Source organism: Engystomops pustulosus, chromosome 5, assembly GCF_040894005.1.
Source record: "Engystomops pustulosus chromosome 5, aEngPut4.maternal, whole genome shotgun sequence".
NCBI lineage: Eukaryota > Metazoa > Chordata > Amphibia > Anura > Leptodactylidae > Engystomops > Engystomops pustulosus.
The window spans coordinates 200,618,537-200,637,736 of NC_092415.1; the positions used below are offsets into that span (position 1 = coordinate 200,618,537).

A 19,200-nucleotide genomic window follows, 5' to 3' on the forward strand; every position below is an offset into this window, starting at 1 on the left:
GCCTGCTCCATAATATGCACAGGTCTGCTCTATATTATGCCCGTGCTGCTCTATAATATGCCCAGGCCTTCTCTATAATATGCCCAGGCCTCCTTTATAATATGCCCAGCTCTGCTCTATAATATGCCAGGGCCTGCTCTGTAATATGCCCAGGTCTGCTCTATATTATGCCCGTGCTGCTCTATTATATGTCGGTGCTGCTCTATAATATGCCCGGGCCTGCTCTATAATATGCCCAGGCCTTCTCTATAATATACCTGGTCCTGCTCTATCATATGTCCAGGCCTGCTCTATAATATGCCCAGGCCTGCTCTATAATATGTGCGGGCCTGCTCTATAATATGCCCGGGCCTGCTCTATAATATGCCGGTGCTGCTCTATAATATGTGCGGGCCTGCTCTATAATATGCCGGTGCTGCTCCAAAATATGCCCGGGCCTGCTCTATAATATGCCGGTGCTGCTCTATAATATGCCCAGGCCTCCTTTATAATATGTCCAGGCCTGCTCTATAATATGCCCAGACCTTCTCTTTAACATGTTCAACCCTGCTCTATCATATGCCCGGCCCTGCTCTATAATATGTCCAACCTTGCTCTACACTCACCGGCCACTTTATTAGGTACACCTGCCCAACTGCTCGTTAACACTTAATTTCTAATCAGCCAATCACATGACGGCATCTCAGTGCATTTAGGCATGTAGACATGGTCAAGACAATCTCCTGCAGTTCTCCCGAGCATCAGTATGGGGAAGAAAGGTGATTTGTGGCCTGTGAACGTGGCATGGTTGTTGGTGCCAGAAGGGCTGGTCTGAGTATTTCAGAAACTCCTGATCTACTGGGATTTTCACGCACAACCATCTCTAGGGTTTACAGAGAATGGTCCGAAAAAGAAAAAACATCCAGTGAGCGGCAGTTCTGTGGGCGGAAATGCCTTGTTGATGCCAGAGGTCAGAGGAGAATGGGCAGACTGGTTCGAGCTGATAGAAAGGCAACAGTGACTCAAATCGCCACCCGTTACAACCAAGGTAGGCAGAAGAGCATCTCTGAACGCACAGTACATCGAACTTTGAGGCAGATGGGCTACAGCAGCAGAAGACCACACCGGGTGCCACTCCTTTCAGCTAGGAACAGGAAACTGAGGCTACAATTTGCACAAGCTCATCGAAATTGGACAGTAGAAGATTGGAAAAACGTTGCCTGGTCTGATGAGTCTCGATTTCTGCTGCGACATTCGGATGGTAGGGTCAGAATTTGGCGTCAACAACATGAAAGCATGGATCCATCCTGCCTTGTATCAGCGGCTCAGGCTGGTGGTGTCATGGATCCATCCTGCCTTGTATCAGCGGCTCAGGCTGGTGGTGGTGGTGTCATGGATCCATCCTGCCTTGTATCAGCGGCTCAGGCTGGTGGTGGTGGTGTCATGGATCCATCCTGCCTTGTATCAGCGGGTCAGGCTGGTGGTGGTGGTGTCATGGATCCATCCTGCCTTGTATCAGCGGCTCAGGCTGGTGGTGGTGGTGTCATGGATCCATCCTGCCTTGTATCAGCGGCTCAGGCTGGTGGTGCTGGTGTCATGGATCCATCCTGCCTTGTATCAGCGGGTCAGGCTGGTGGTGGTGGTGTCATGGATCCATCCTGCCTTGTATCAGCGGCTCAGGCTGGTGGTGGTGGTGTCATGGTGTCTTTGGGCCCCTTGGTACAACGCCACAGCCTACCTGAGTATTGTTGCTGCCCATGTCCATCCCTTTATGAGCACAATGTACCCTGTAACATCTGATGGCTACTTTCAGCAGGATAATGCGCCATGTCATAAAGCTGGAATCATCTCAGACTGGTTTCTTGAACATGACAATGAGGTCACTGGACTCAAATGGCCTCCACAGTCACCAGATCTCAATCCAATAGAGCATCTTTGGGATGTGGTGGAACGGGAGATTCGCATCATGGATGTGCAGCCGACAAATCTGCGGCAACTGTGTGATGCCATCATGTCAATATGGAGCAAAATCTCTGAGGAGCTTCCAGCACCTTGTTGAATCTATGCCACGAAGAATTGAGGCAGTTCTAAAGGCAAAAGGGGGTCCAACCCGTTACTAGCATGGTGTACCTAATAAAGTGGCCGGTGAGTGTATAATATGCCCGGCTTAGCCTTGTTCTGGCATGTGACTATAATACACACCTGTGATGTATAGCCCTGATAATATAACCTATTAGAGACATCACTCCTGTACATTATAACTTGTCAATAACTTATTAGTGACATCATCCCTGTACATTATAACTAATCAGTGACATCACTTCTGAACATTATAAATAATATTTTAGTAGTGGGGGACTCTACCAGCCATATAAGTTTTACATAACATGTCACTATGAATATTATTACGTCACCACTGAGGTCATCAGGGAAGTCACTTCTTTGTGTCATTCTTTAGATTTGTAGAGCAGAGATCCTGGAGTGGTGTTATTCTTATATATGTTTTTCTATGATGTCATTGCTGTACATTATAACTCATATTTAAGCAGTCGTGATGTTTTTCCTTTAAATTTGACACGATGCATCAATATACGTTTTATTAGGTGACTACATTCTGTAACTTGTGCTCTCCGTGTGCAGATCAGGGATCTAACACCGGTCAGTGATGTGCATTATAACTGTGTGATGTCATAAGTGGGATCCCCCCCCCCTGGAGATTTAAAAATGTATTAATTGAGCAGAAATCCTTTTTCAACAGTGATGTCATCAACAGCGTCTCCTTGGTATATCTGAGCCGAATGCTTTATATTTCCCTAGTAGACAATGTTACTCCTTTATATAATGTTTTCTCAACAGTGATGTCACTGCTGTTCATTTATAGTTGGTGATGTCGGCTGTGATGTCATCAATGATGATTAGAGAATTGGCTTTTCTTGCCAGGTTTAAGGTAATCCGTCGCGTGCATGCCAGCGTCGATGCGCCACAATCCGATCGCGTGCGCCAAAATTCCCGGGGCAATTCAGGGGAAATCGGCGCAAATCGGAAATATTCGGGTAACACTTCAGGAAAACCCGAATCGGGCCCATAGGGTCACATTTACTAAGGGTCCGAACGACACACTTTTGTCGGGTTTCGCAAATATTTCTGTTTTGCGCCGAATTGCCCCGGGTTGGCGCACGAGATAGGATTGTGGCGCATCGGCTTGCATGCGACAAAAATCGGGGGGGGGGGGGGGCATGGCTGTCGGACAACCCGATGGATTCGGACAAACCACGGAAGTTAATAACAGAATTGTGTTGCAAGATGAAGCACTCACATGCACTGGGAAGAAGAAGGTGTACTCCGGCGGACCTGAGCGCAGAAGCGACGGATGCAGGAACTCGGACGCACGATCTTAGTGAATCGCGCCGGACCCGAATCCTCGTCGGACAACGCACCGCGGGATTGCGACCGGACCGGGTAAATAAATCTGCCCCATAATTCTTAAGGGAACATGGGCCCCCTAGAATACTTGGGCTCCGGGCTGCCGCCCTATCCAACAACATAATAATACACTACTGTCCCTTTGAGTTCTTGAAGGGGCTGCAGATTCTAAACCTAAATGTATCACGCAATTTGGGTTCTACAAAGGCTAAAGAACCATCAACTAAGCAAAACCTAATGAAGCCAGGCTCAAGTGGAGTCTTCGAAAACATTTAAACAGTAAAGTATCCTTTAGCAAACCAATCCTTGGCTAGAGAACCTGAATTGGATACGTCCTTTACGCTCTTTAAAGGCTAAATACCCTTGGCCACATAATCATTGGGTAACGATAGCGTCGTACCCCTCGTGTTCTTCAAGGGCTGCAGATCTTTTGGCAGAATAACCCAAAGGGTTATGTCCTTTGTGTTCTTCAAAGACATGAGAACCATCAAATCGGATAATACCAATCTGAACAACCAAAGAGAACCATGCCCCATTGGGTTCTGAAATGCCCAAATGGACTTTGCTTCTTTGGTTTCTCAATGACTGATGAATCCCTCAGCACCTTATGAGTTATATCCCTTCTGTTCTTCAAAGACTGAAGAACCATTGACCAAATACTTTGAGGTTGAACAACTGGAAACGGCAATGGCCCTTGGGTTCTTCAAGGGTTTAAGAACCTTTGATTGGCTAAAAAAGCCTAAATTGGGTTCTTCAGTGGATACAAAATCTTGGATGCCTCTTGGGCACTTAGTCATCAGTCTTCCTAGAGGTTTGGCTTGAAGATCATAGGCCCCTATGTAAAATCTAGGCAGGTGTTGCCTAAGGTGATATGGGGAATTTGGGAGCTCAAGTGCAACTGTGGCCTATGACCATGCTCGCGAGTCCTCCTTCTATTCCTCTGCACAACAGTGAGGAGGAAACAAGAATTTCTAATTTTCGATTTCCCCCCCCCTTCGTCCCGGTCCAGGAGATACTTGCCATTTCAGGAACGCATAATCAACCTTAATACCACATCTACACATGGATGCTGATTAGAATGGAATTGCCCTTTAATCATGATTATAGAATAATCCCCACTGATTTATTATATCCCCCCCCCTGAGCTCCAACCATCAGCCTCCAGTCATCATCTGGAAGGAGAGAAGTCTCCGAAGCTGTCAATCACCGACCCACCAGTCCAGGTCAGGAAGTGTCTCGGCCATTGATGACATCATTAGAAAACCATTTTGGGTGGAACATGTTACGATTTAACTCTTCTGTAGCCGCATTCCTCAGTCATATCCCTAGGTGACTCTCTACCGCAGGTCCTTCAATCACAGGCCTGCTATTAGGCAATGTAGACCAGGTTGAAGGTCCTTTGATCTTCTGTGATGTTACTGCTGTCTGGTGTGTCAGACGGGTGAGGTCCTCACGTCAGGGATTCCACGCATCCAATGCCAGGCACCCCCAAAAAGATTTATTTTACTTACAGAACAAGCCAGAGATCGTCTCCTACCAGACACAACCCCTCCTGATAGGATAAGGATCAGGTTCCGAAAGCTCAATATCATTAACCCTGTAAAGATCGTTACTATATGACACATAAATAATCTATTTGTATGTGATTATCTATAACAAGTAAAGTGTAATTATTACTTTTAATTATAACAATTATAGTTTAACTATTGACAAATAGACGAGACACAGAGGTCTGATATGGACTACAGGCGATCTCCTACTTAAGAACACTCGACTTACATACGACCCCTAGTTACAAACGGACCTCTGGATGTTGGTAATTTATTGTACTTTAGTCCTAGGCTACAATAATCAGCTGTAACAGTTATCACAGGTGTCTGCAATGAAGATTTAGTGTTAATATTGATTCTTATGACAACCCAACATTTTTAAAATCCAATTGTCACAGAGACCAAAAAAAATTTGGCTGGGGTTACAATGATAAAATATACAGTTCTGACTTACATACAAATTCAACTTAAGAACAAACCTACAGACCCTATCTTGTATGTATTTCCCACAGCTCACTGGTCAGCTTTACTGTAGTGACTGGGACAGAATTAGCAGTCATTCTATCAATCTATTATCTGTCTATCTTTATGTCTATCACTCTATTAGTTTATCATCTTTATGATTTCTATAAGATTTCTATCACTTTATCTCATGCCTATATCTCTTTTATTATATTTATCTACCTATTTATCAGTTATTCATGTATTTGTTAATTATCTTTCACTCTAAATGCTGAATCTTAGGTATCTATCTATCTATCTATCTATCTATCTATCTATCTATCTATCTCATATCCATCTATCTATCTATCTCATATCTATCTCCTATCTATCTATCTATCCCATATCTATCTATCTATCTCATATCTATCTATCTCATATCTATCTCATATCTATCTATCTATCTATCTATCTATATCTATCTAGCTCATATCTATCTATCTATCTATCTATCTATCTATCTATCTATCTCATATCTATCTATCTCCTATCTATCTATCTATCTATCTCCTATCTATCTATCTATCTATCTATCTATCTATCTATCTATCTATCTATCTATCCCATATCTATCTATCTATCTCATATCTATCTATCTATATCTATCTAGCTCATATCTATCTATCTATCTATCTATCTATCTATCTATCTATCTATCTATCTATCTCATATCTATCTCCTATCTATCTATCTCATATCTATCTATCTATCTATCTATCTCATATCTATCTATCTATCTATCTATCTATCTACGTAGGGAAGAGGCAGCACTCAATGAATTGTAGAAAAGTGGTGAACTTTTATTCCATCACACAGCGACGTTTCGGTGCTAAAACCGCACCTTTCTCAAGCATAACAACAGTGAAACAGATCCAACTATTTAAGGACCAACAGCCCTGCTGATTGGTCACTCATTATGTGAAACAATAGTTGATACAAAATACAAAATTGATCCAGTAGTGCAATATCAGAATGCATGTAGCATTATTAAAGTGCAATAGTATTGATACATCATAATAAACAGTGTAAACGATACAAAAGTGACATAGTGCTTTATTAAAACCAGTGATCCCGCCCATCGGTATTCAGACCTGCCCCACGTCTCCTGAGTTTCATTCATAAATAGTTTTTTGTTTTCGGAACCGCCAGCGGCCATACGTCATGGATCCACGTGATACCAGAGGTGGGTGTGTGGAAGCGCCGGAAGTGATGACATTGATGTATACGTCACCACTCGCGCAGGCGTGTAAGACAAGTGCAGGTAGCGGTGGCCATCTTGGAATCTGGCAGCCCATTTCCACCAATAATACTTATGATGAAAGGAGGTAAGTATAAAAATACTATATATGTGAGGCGCACGCTAACGAGGTGGACAAATTCTGGGGGTCCTAGACTATATAAGACCCACAGTATGTCTGGTACCGCCCAATTGTCACTGGTCCATCAGTCGACAGACCTGTGTGTTTATGGGACAAAGTACTATACACCTACAACGTGTTGTTGCCCCTAGGGATAATAATCCCACCTCCAAGCGTGCGCCTCACTTATATAATATTTTTATACTTACCTCCTTTCATCATAAGTATTATTGGTGGAAATGGGCTGCCAGATTCCAAGATGGCCACCGCTACCTGCACTTGTCTTACACGCCTGCACGAGTGGTGACGTATACATCAATGTCATCACTTCCGGCGCTTCCACACACCCACCTCCGGTATCACGTGGATCCATGACGTATGGCCGCTGGCGGTTCCGAAAACAAAAAACTATTTATGAATGAAACTCAGGAGACGTGGGGCAGGTCTGAATACCGATGGGCGGGATCACTGGTTTTAATAAAGCACTATGTCACTTTTGTATCGTTTACACTGTTTATTATGATGTATCAATACTATTGCACTTTAATAATGCTACATGCATTCTGATATTGCACTACTGGATCAATTTTGTATTTTGTATCAACTATTGTTTCACATAATGATTGACCAATCAGCAGGGCTGTTGGTCCTTAAATAGTTGGATCTGTTTCACTGTTGTTATGCTTGAGAAAGGTGCGGTTTTAGCACCGAAACGTCGCTATGTGATGGAATAAAAGTTCACCACTTTTCTACAATTCATTGAGTGCTGCCTCTTCACTACGTATATCAAGGACCCACGCCAAGGGATCATCGGCTGTTGCACCAACTACTAATTACTGGCTTGTGCTGCTTTGGACTTTGCATTTTCTATCTATCTATCTATCTATCTATCTATCTATCTATCTATCTATCTCATATCTATCTATCTATCTATCTATCTATCTATCTCATATCTATCTATCTATCTATCTATCTATCTCATATCCATCTATCTATCTATCTCATATCTACCTCTATCTATCTATCTATCTATCTATCTATCTATCTATCTATCTATATCTATCTATCTATCTATCTATCTATCTATCTATCTCATATCTATCTATCTCATATCTATCTATCTATCTATCTATCTCATATCTATCTATCTATCTCATATCTATCTCATATCTATCTATCTATCTATCTATCTATCTATCTATCTATCTATCTCATATCTATCTATCTATCTATCTCATATCTATCTATCTATCTATCTATCTATCTATCTATCTATATCTATCTATCTATCTATCTATCTATCTATCTCATATCTATCTATCTATCTATCTATCTATCTATCTATCTATCTATCTCATATCTATCTATATCTATCTATCTATCTATCTATCTATCTCGTATCTATCTATCTATCTATCTATCTCATATCTATCTATCTATCTATCTCATATCTATCTATCTATCTATCTATCTCATATCTATCTATCTATCTATCTATCTCATATCTATCTTTCTATATCTATCTATCTATCTCATATCTATCTATCTATCTATCTATCTATCTATCTATCTATCTCATATCTATCTATCTATCTATCTTTCTATCTATCTCATATCTATCTATCTCATATCTATCTATCTATCTATCTATCTCCTATCTATCTATCTATTTGATATCTATCTATCTATCTATCTATCTATCTATCTCATATCTATCTATCTATCTCCTATCTATCTATCTATCTATCTATCTATCTATCTCATATCTATCTATCTATCTATCTATCTATCTATCTATCTATCTCATATCTATCTATCTATCTATCATCTATCTATCTATATATCTATCCATTTATTCCTCTAATTCTATATCTATCTGGTTTGCTATCTAAAATTTCAGCAGCTCACTCGTCAGCTTTGCCGTATAGATTGGAACAGAATGAGCAGAGTAATTTCATTATCTATTTTCTATCTACCTGTCTGTCTATCTTCCCAAGTTCCTGACACAAGCTAGCCGAATAAAGTAACGCATGATATTTGCAAGTTGTGGAGTATGGCCTATTACATTGGTGTGTACTCAGACTAAGGCTCTGCTCCAGAAGCATGCACCATCAGTCTATCTATCTTCTGTCTATCTATTTATCCATGTATCTATTCATGGCCGGCGTCAGCACTAGGAGACTGTTTTAGATTCTGAATTTTTAATACCTCCATGTGAGTTCACTGCAAAGGGGTTTACTGAGGCTCTGCCGCCCAGGGGCCTGCTGACACCTGGAGCTGATCCTGCATCTATTGCTCTATTACTATATCTATCTGGTTTGCTATCTATTTCAGCAGCAACATTTCGGCGGCTCACTCAGCAGCTTTGCCGTATAGACTAGAAAGGAATGAGCAGAGTAATCTCCTATCTATCTATCTCCTATCTATCTATCTATCTATCTATCTATCTATCTATCTATCTATCTTCTATCTATCTCCTATCTATCTATCTATCTATCTATCTATCTCATATCTATCTCATATCTATCTCCTATCTATCTCATATCTATCTATCTATCTATCTATCTATCTATCTATCTCATATCTATCTATCTATCTATCTATCTCATATCTATCTTCTATCTATCTATCTATCTATCTATCTATCTATCTATCTCATATCTATCTATCTCCTATCTATCTATCTCATATCTATCTATCTATCTATCTATCTCATATCTATCTATCTATCTATCTATCCATCCATCCATCCATCCATAATAACATAAATAGTTTGTTTTCTAGTGTGTTTCGAGCTTTCCAGCTGAGGTTTTGGATTTGTTGCCTCAAAGGGAGTAATTCAATATGCTTTAAAGCAGCAGCGATCTCCCTTTCATGTCACCCGGGGAATGGAGTCCTGTCAATAAGAGCTGCCGCTGAGAACTGTGAGGATGAGCAGATTGCAATCACATGTATCAAAGGAGGTCATAATTGTTTTTATGTAGAAGTGATGTCAGTCGTGCTCTTCTGAGTTCTCCCCCTTTATCAGTCTCACATGTGAGTCACCGGGAGCGTGTCAGAGGATGAGCCCCACACAAAGGCCATGGCTCGCCCCCAGCACAACGTCCCTGTACATGACGGATCCTATTCATATTCATACACAGGGGTGGTCATGGAAATATCCATACATCAGACCTGTCCTGTGCATACATTTACATAGGAAACAATCAGGAACCTACAAGTTCATACCACCACTTAAAGGGAACCTGTCAAGGAGATTCGGGACACCAATTCCCCCATAAGGACCTGTAGTTTAGTGTCCCGAAACGCCCTGTATAAGTTCCAAGTGGTGGCAGTAAAAAACCCCCAAACTTTAATGCTTATCTGGATTGGAGCTCTTGGCCCCTGTGCGGTGCAGGAAAGAAGCCGAAGTAGTACACCCCGGCTTTACTGCGCATGCGCCGTGGGTATAGCACACCCACCCTAAGAGATCTATCTTTTTACTGTCAACGGTACGGTGACACATCATAGTGCGGCTGGGTGCCATAGGTGTCTATGGACTCTGATATCCGGCTGCAAATTGTGCGTCCGGATATTGGTCACACACATGTTTGTGTAAAAGGGGCATATACCTTGCAACACCAGTGCTGCCTCTATTTACAGTATCGATTAATATATCTATCTAATATCTATCTATCTATCTATCTATCTCATATCTATCTATCTATTTATCTATCTATCTATCTATCTATCTCATATCTCTATCTATCTATCTATCTATCTCATATCTCTATCTATCTATCTATCTATCTATCTCATATCTATCTATTTATCTATCTATCTATCTATCTATCTATCTATCTATCTATCTATCTATCTATCTATTTAGAAGAAGTAAAATCCAAGTCAGCACAATCTTATGGACTCCTAATAAGGAGGGGTGCAGCGCCCCCAAAGGTTCTGGCTTGATCCTCTTGTAGATAAATAAAGTAAAAAGCGGGCAGCACTCCATGGTGGCGACGTTTCGGTGTGTAACACCTTCATCAAGCTTGATGAAGGTGTTACACACCGAAACGTCGCCACTTGTTCAATAAAGTTCACCTTTTATTTTGAAATTTTGAACCATGGAGTGCTGCCCGCTTTTTACTTTATTTATCTATCTATTTATCTATCTATCTATCTATCTATCTATCTCATATCTATCTATCTCTCTCCTATCTATCTATCTATCTATCTATCTCCTATCTATCTATTTATCTATCTATCTATCTATCTCATATCTATCTATCTATCTCATATCTATCTATCTATCTCCCATCTATCTCATCTCTATCTATCTATCTCATATCTATCTATCTCCCATCTATCTCATCTCTATCTATCTATCTCATATCTATCTATCTATCTATCTATCTCCTATCTATCTATATATCTATCTATCTCATATCTATCTATCTCATATCTATCTATCTCATATCTATCTATCTATCTCATATCTATCTATCTATCTCCTATCTATCTATCTATCTATCTATCTATCTATCTATCTATCTATCTCATATCTATCTATCTATCTCATATCTATCTATCTATCTCTCTATCCACCCACACAAAACGAAAGCAGGAAAGTCTTAAATCACAGAGGTTGATTCCAACTCTAAGGGCCACTAGACAGAAAAACTTTCCATCCCCTTATGTTGTGGTTTGCTGGATATTTTGCTTTTCATCATTGAGTGCATTTTTTAAAAATCATGACCTTTTTATGGTTTATAAAAATGTGTAAAACTTTCATGATGTTTTGAAATGTCCTTTTCACGTCCCCTGCTACATAATTAGCACATTTCTATTTTTATGTGTCCAGGAGGCCGTTACTCTTCACTTTTATCCGTCTCTTCGCTTTGCTGTGTGTTTTAGGCGAGCAAACATTTGAGTCAAATATTCACTGACTGCTTAATGACTCCCAAAGCCACAAACTGCGGCAAAAACCAAACATGGATAAAATAGGAACAGCAGATACTGGAGAAGGGAAATTCTCCTCTGCCCCTCCTCCACCGGCAGAAATTTGTAAATTATTTTAATAGGAAAAGTACCATTGGAACGGGATACACTGTTAAACCTATGTTCAAAAAAAGTTCAATTTATTTTTGATTTTATGTGTCCATCTATATTTAAGGGGCAAAACTTAAAGGGGTTATTCCCATGAAGACAAGATTCCTAAATATACTCAGAATAACAAAATAACACATTCTCTAATTTACTGTTATTGACAAAAATACAGCATTTTTACAGATTTTACAACCTGTCTCTATCAGTCCTGGTGTATACAATTTGGTTGCCCCCAGATCTGACCATAAATGTTCTGACTATGGTTGGATTCTTCTCACGAATAGCTTCTCTTGTCTGCACACTGCAGTGCTCTCTGCCTCCTGCCTCTTCCCCCTGCATTACAAGACTAGCTCAGACACAAGCACTTCCTGCCGGCAAGCAGCAGTGTGCAGTGAGACTTTATCCAGGAGGGAGAGTCACATAGCAGACCTGACCCTGTGTTATAGGTGAGTTAACAGAGCTGAGAGTGTCATTGTGTGTTATATTCATCTCGTGGATCTCATCATCTCTCATCTCTAATCCGTCTCATCTCTCTTTCTATGTGTCAGATGCTAGTAGAATGCTCAGAAGCTAAAGACAAGTGTAGATAAACCCGTACCCTGATAATCTAAGCACATTGTCAGCACACAGCATCTCACAGCACAGAGGGATCATAAAGCATCTTTTTAGAGAGTTCTCGCCTACAAATCATCTTACACTGATCATCACTCATTGATAGGAGTTAAATCAGCAATAAAACTGAGTAAAATTGTAAAGTAAGGGGTTAGAAATGACCTTTATTGTAGAAACATCACCAAGGGATTGCAATTTGAGAACTTTTTCTTTCATGGCAAACCCCTTTAAATCATCCAGAGCATATACAATAGGAAGAAATGTAATATATTCTGGAGCTTTCATCAGCTTTGCTTTGTAGACTGGGACATTATCAGCAAAGTTATCTCATTATCATTAAACAAGAGTAGTAGAGTTATCTCATTATAATCAGAGGGTGGAGTCAATGACCTTTCTAGTATTGAAGTGTATAGTAGGTTTAATGTCTTAATATTATCAATATCTTAGTTGTGTAGATTACGACTCATCGTAGTCTCATAATCCTCAGATGGTGGCATCAGTGATGTCTTCCCCTTATCTTTAGAGACTAGAGGAAATGATCTCTTTATAGTTAGAATTAGGGGATAACATATAAACTTATCAGTTTTTAGGGCAGGTTCAACATTTTATTTGACCAATTTTGTTGTGTAGATTGGGACAAGGTCAACAGAGTCATCTCACTATCATTAGAGGATGGCATCAGTAAGAGTGACATCATATTTTATGAAGAAAACATAATACAATCTCATTAATATTTAAGGGCAGGTTCAACATTTTATTTGATCAGATTTGTTGTATAGATTGTGACAAGGTCAACAGAGTTATCTCGTTATCATAAGAAGATGAATTTGGTGAAGTCATCTCATTATTATGTGAGGCTACAGTCCATGATCTCTTTATAATTAGTACAAGGGGACAAATGGTAATGTCAACATTTTATGTGATCAACGTTTTATGTGATCAGATTTGTTGTGTAGATTGTGTCCTGGTCCACAGAGTCATCTCACTATCATCAGAAGATGCCACCAGTAAAGCCATCTCATTATCATTAGATGGTGGAGTCATTAATGTCTTTGTGATAAGGATGAGAGGACACAATGACACCCCATCATTATTTGGAGCAGTATTTAATGTAATTAGCTTGGCTGTGTAGGTTGTGACATGGTCAGCAGGGTTATCTCATAACCACTAGAGAAAAGCATTAGTTACTCAGAGCTATGGCAGTCTTTTTTATTTGATTCCAGGATTGTAGCTTATCAAAGTACAGTTGTGCCTGTCCTCACACTGCTGTGCTCTTAGCTCTCTATATTAAACTACTCACTACGCTCTCCTCTCTGCTTAGAGTAAAAGTTGTAGCAGGCTTCCGGTTGAACAGTACAGCAGTAACTCAGAGCAGATAGAAGGGGCTGTGAAGCAGTTCAATGCAGAGAGCTAAGAGCACTGCAGTGTGAGAACACATTCGCAGTGCATTTCCACAGCTCTGCTGCTACTAACAACATTTTTTTCTTCGCTTTTATTCTGTGTCTAGTCTTATTTTATATACCATACATTTAATATGTGGTTCTTAGTGTCCGTTTTTGAGAGCACAATGCAGGGTTTTGCTGCTCCCACTGTCTGGTATTAGCGGACAGAATATATTATAGCGCAGCGATGGCGAACCTTTTAGAGACCGAGTGCCCAAACTACAACCAAGACCCGCTTATTTATCACAAAGTGCCATTCAGCTCACTGAGGACACCAACACAGCAGAAAATAGGAGAAATTTGGATGATCATTGTAGCTTCCCTCCAGGGTCCCAAAAACAGGAAGAATTGTCAGGGCCAGAGCAGGAGCTACAATGATAATCCAGATCAGTCCGCACCTTCCCACTGCTCCAGTGGTCCCAGGTAGCTCTGTGCACAGCAAGTCCTGGGCTGTCTGGGACTGCAGGAAGATACCTGGAGTCCTCTCTGGTGATGGCCTGAGTGCCCATAGAGAGGGTTCTGAGTGCCACCTCTGGCACCAGTGCCATAGGTTCGCCACCACTGTTATAGCGGGTCGCACAATCCGTGATAGGAGCGATGCAAACACCGTGCAATTACACTAATCCTGCTTTGATCTCAGGAGGCAGAAAGCAGGTCATCACGCTGATAGGCAGCGCCCGAGAAATAGTCTTCATGCCAGGTGGCGGCCGGACAGCGCAATGGGAAGAAATACATTAGGATAATTTATAGCTTTGATATTTGTGTCCCGCATGTAATGACCTTGTATTTCACTCGGCATTACTTAGTATGAGCGGCTATTAACACGTCCACCTAGTGCTCCCGAGTCTTGGAAAAGCTTATGTTCCGCTCGTACGGTGTTCGTATAGTGACGCGGCCTTGGTACAGATCTCCGTCATACAGATACATATTAGGTTAGAATAGGTTTAGATGATGAATCCAACATTGTATCTCCATCTATTTATGGGATGGCCATATGGTTCCCAATAATTTTGGAATATCGGGCCTTAATACTGACCCTAAAGCATGGCTGTCTTCTGGCTTTCTGGCAATATTCCTATTATAGATCCATAATATGGTGGGTGGTTTTCTATAAAGACTAAATTTGGATTGTCCTGGGCAAAAGAAGTCTAAAAGTTGGCCTTCATATCTGCCCCAAGAGGTCCATCAGAAGAGAACTCAATATCAAGGCTAGAGGTTGATGGTAGTTGGACCACTAGAACCTGGTAGTCCAGTCTGAGGTATAAGATCAATGAGGGTCCCATTTAGTGTCGATTCAGGTACTGGAGGTAGGTGTTGGGCTCCCACCAGTCTGGTACTGATGACCTTTCCAATGGAAAGACCATAAACAGGCCTAAAATGTTACAAATAATTGACCATCAATATCAAATTGGTGTCCGATGGATAGATCATCAGATTGATCATATGATCGGCTGGGTCTGGTTCTGTTCTCAGAATTGATTCTGGTGCTGGAGGCAGCTGGAATCAACTAAATGGTGGGTTCATGAGTATCACGCCTAGTAAAGAGCAGATCCGAACAGCCAGTAGTTCTTGTTCAGGGTACGCGCTTACCCTCCTCCACTGGTGACACTAATTTTTGGTGCATGCACCGGCTGTGGGTGTGCGCCTCAATTTACTCCAGGATCGTCACTCCCTGATAAGGTCATGGTGCCATTTAAAGGGTAACACCCATGATTGGGGTCAGCGCCATTTACAGGTCTTACAGGTGGGTGTATGCAAACCCGAACAGAACTTTCGATCCTAATTGGATCCCCTCATTCATAGTCCGGCCCCCAGAGATGTGATATTGAAGACCTATATGAAATCCATCAATATATAAATATCGGAATGCCCCTTTAATAGTTATTATCCACATAACTGACCCTCAATATCTGATCAGAGTTGCGTCTCGACCAATCAGATATTGATTACCCATAAAATTGATATACAATCCTGGAGGGTCTACTCTATTCCCAGTCAGTGGGGTGAAGAGTGTTGGGTCCTCACCAATGTGGTATTAAGGACCTTTGCAAGGAAAGACCAAGATATTGATCCCCTTTAATAGTCATAAGCCAAATAATTGACCCACACTGCATAAACCTGAGACCTGGATCCCCTAAGCTAAGAGTATGGGGACCTTCATCCCCGGTCCAGCTGTGTAGCCATCCTTTATTACTCTCAGATACTTCCATCCATGCTTTATACTTGCACTCACCATTCCGGTTCCGGTAAAGTGATCTGTGTCCAACAAAACCTTGTGATTTGTGGAGCAGCGCTGGCGGAGCATCATACCGTTGTGTGTAATCCATCCTTGTCCTGGTGTCTGCAGGCTGAGGCTGTAATTGTCTGGCAGTATACGTTATTATTAACGTCTACGAGCGCCTACGAGCAAACTAGGTCAGGTTCATACAAGTTCAGGGGCTTCTAGCTGGAGAGCGCGCTCAGGTAGGATTGCAGGGAGAATCAATGGGATAAATGGGACATTAGGTGCCAAGAAGATTGGCGGAGGAGGACGCGTGATTGATGTCCTTGTGAAATCAGAAAATAGAGACATCTGCAATAATATGGGAAGAGTAGGGTAGAGAGCGATATCATAGACCTATCCCATGCTATGAGGTCCTAGGGGTATTCCTTATTGACTGGGGTGGAGAATCATTTACCTATTGACCTACCCATAGGAATAGCTTGGCTTCCCCTGGAACTCAGGGCATATGCTTTGATATGATTTGGTAGCCACACCCTAGTCACGCCCCTGAGGATCCTTCTCTTCTTTGTACACTATTGCACATGACTCTCTATAGAGTATATAGGGATATGCAAAGAGGCGGAGCCAGTCTGCCTTCTGCTGAATTACAAGGAAAGGAAGGGGGGGAAGACTTAAAGGGAACCTGTCACCATATTTTACCCCATTAAACTATAATCCCCCTCAAGTAAGGTAAGAAATTCGAGAATTCCATCTTTTATGTGAAATGTCACCCATATTCCTAAAAAAACTTCTCCAAAGTCAATCAAATATGACTCTTCCCACCAAATTTTCATGTGAGATGAGTCAAGTTTAGTGGTTGCATGGGGAGTTTCACTTCCAATGCCCCTATCTTCTGTTCTATAGCACCTAGAAACATGCTGCTGGTGTTATATTAAATATACGGATCTCATCTTTCAGATCACAGGCTTATGGCTTTGTGAACTGCCGAGCTAAAGACATAGTTAAGGATGCAAGCTGCAGATAAAGATAAAGGTCCTGCCTATTTGATAACTCCCTGTATGTCCAGTTCTCTAAATCTCAGAACCATAAGCTTGATGGGATCTAAAAGATGAGATTCTTATCTTTAATTTGACATAAAAAGCTTAACGGTGCTATGGAACAGAAGATAGGGGCTTCTGGCGTGAGACTACCTCTGCAACCCCTCAACATGACTCATCTCATGGGAAAAGTCATTTTTTTGGACCATTTCATCTAGGCTGGGAAATTTTCTACAAAAAAATATCCCCTCTTCCCATAATTGTGATTTACAGTTTATATTTATGTTTTTTTTAAAAACATTTTTCAGGCTCTGAAGTGAATGCACTTTGTATGACGTAGATAATGTATGTACAGACATGCTACATAACTCTCTAAAGGGATCAGAAACACGGCTGCTTTTCCATACCTGACGATGGCTTGTGCTCAGTATTGCAAATCAGCCCGATTTAATCAGATTCATACATTGAACTGCAATACCACACACAACCTGCGGGCAGGGGTGGCGCTGTGTTTTGTAAGAAAGTTATTTTTTTATAACAGGGTTGGTTTTCCTTAACAAAGTATTGGAATTTGATATCTCGCCTGAATTATCTCTAGTTGTGGAAGTGAAATATTAACATTTTAATTAATTTTATTTTACAGGTGACGCTTAAGAGAAGATTGGCCGCCATATACCGACATCCGGATCTGTGGATCGATATCAATGGTCTCGTCAGTCTCTAGAGCCTACCAGTGTCTAAGTGGACCTGGACATAGGTGCCATGTGAAGGTACCTTCATATCTGACGTAAATCAGATTGTAAACTAAGCACACTCTGCCCCCTCTGGCACTGACATACTGGTGCGTTCCCCCTCTGTCACTGACATACTGGTGCGTTCCCCCTCTGGCACTGACATACTGGTGCGTGCCCCCTCTGGCACTGACATACTGGTGTGTGCCCCCTCTGGCACTGACATACTGGTGCGTTCCCCCTCTGTCACTGACATACTGGTGCGTGCCCCCTCTGGCACTGACATACTGGTGCGTTCCCCCTCTGGCACTGACATACTGGTGCGTTCCCCCTCTGGCACTGACATACTGGTGCGTTCCCCCTCTGTCACTGACATACTGGTGCGTTCCCCCTCTGGCACTGACATACTGGTGCGTGCCCCCTCTGGCACTGACATACTGGTGCGTGCCCCCTCTGGCACTGACATACTGGTGCGTTCCCCCTCTGGCACTGACATACTGGTGCGTTCCCCCTATGGCACTGACATACTGGTGCGTTCCCCCTCTGGCACTGACATACTGGTGAGTGCCCCCTCTGGCACTGACATACTGGTGAGTGCCCCCTCTGGCACTGACATACTGCAGAGTGCCCCCTCTGGCAGGTTCCGCTTTTCTTTTAGCTTCTTAGGACCTTGTTTTTACAATAAAAAGGTTTCAGAAATTATGCAGATGAGCCTCAGGGGCTCCAGACTCTAGCTTGGAGCCCCTGAGGCTCATCTGCATAATTTTTTAATTTACTCTTTTTTAAAAAAAAAAACAAAGGCATAGAAGGTACAAAAAGAGCAGCTTCTGCCAGAGGGGGCACACACCAGTATGTCAGTGTGCTTGGTCTACAATCCTTCATCCTGGTGGTAGATTTCTTTTAATAAGGCATTTTTTGATAATTAAGCAGCAGAACTGAAGGAAATCCCAATGGAAGGAAGAAAATTTTGGTACAACAGTGTTTTGCTGGATGTATATTAAATTAAACAGTGCATTGATGAATATATAATATTTAACTTTCCAAAAAATTCTTCTTTTGAAAATAAAAATCTTCACACAAATCACCAAAATCATATTGATGGTTTGTCCCAAATTGCCCAAAATTCACTGGTGTGATGTTTTTGTATGTTTCCCAATGTTTGTTCTGTTTCCGCCCACATTTTGTAATACGAGAGCCGAGAATGGAATCCAAAAAATACTGTTTTTCCTAATATAATAAACATTCTTTACAAATTCTT

General features: G+C 41.4%; 1 long non-coding RNA gene across 1 annotated transcript in view; it reads left to right on the plus strand.

Annotated features, from left to right (window-relative positions):
- LOC140133775 (uncharacterized) overlaps window positions 1-18,607 on the plus strand; it is a 65,753-nt gene extending 47,146 nt beyond the window's left edge. Inside the window, exon 3 of the long non-coding RNA XR_011855945.1 lies at window positions 17,855-18,607. This is a non-coding gene — a long non-coding RNA (uncharacterized lncRNA). The remainder of the gene's footprint in view (window positions 1-17,854) is intronic.
- Window positions 18,608-19,200: the final 593 nt, after the last annotated feature.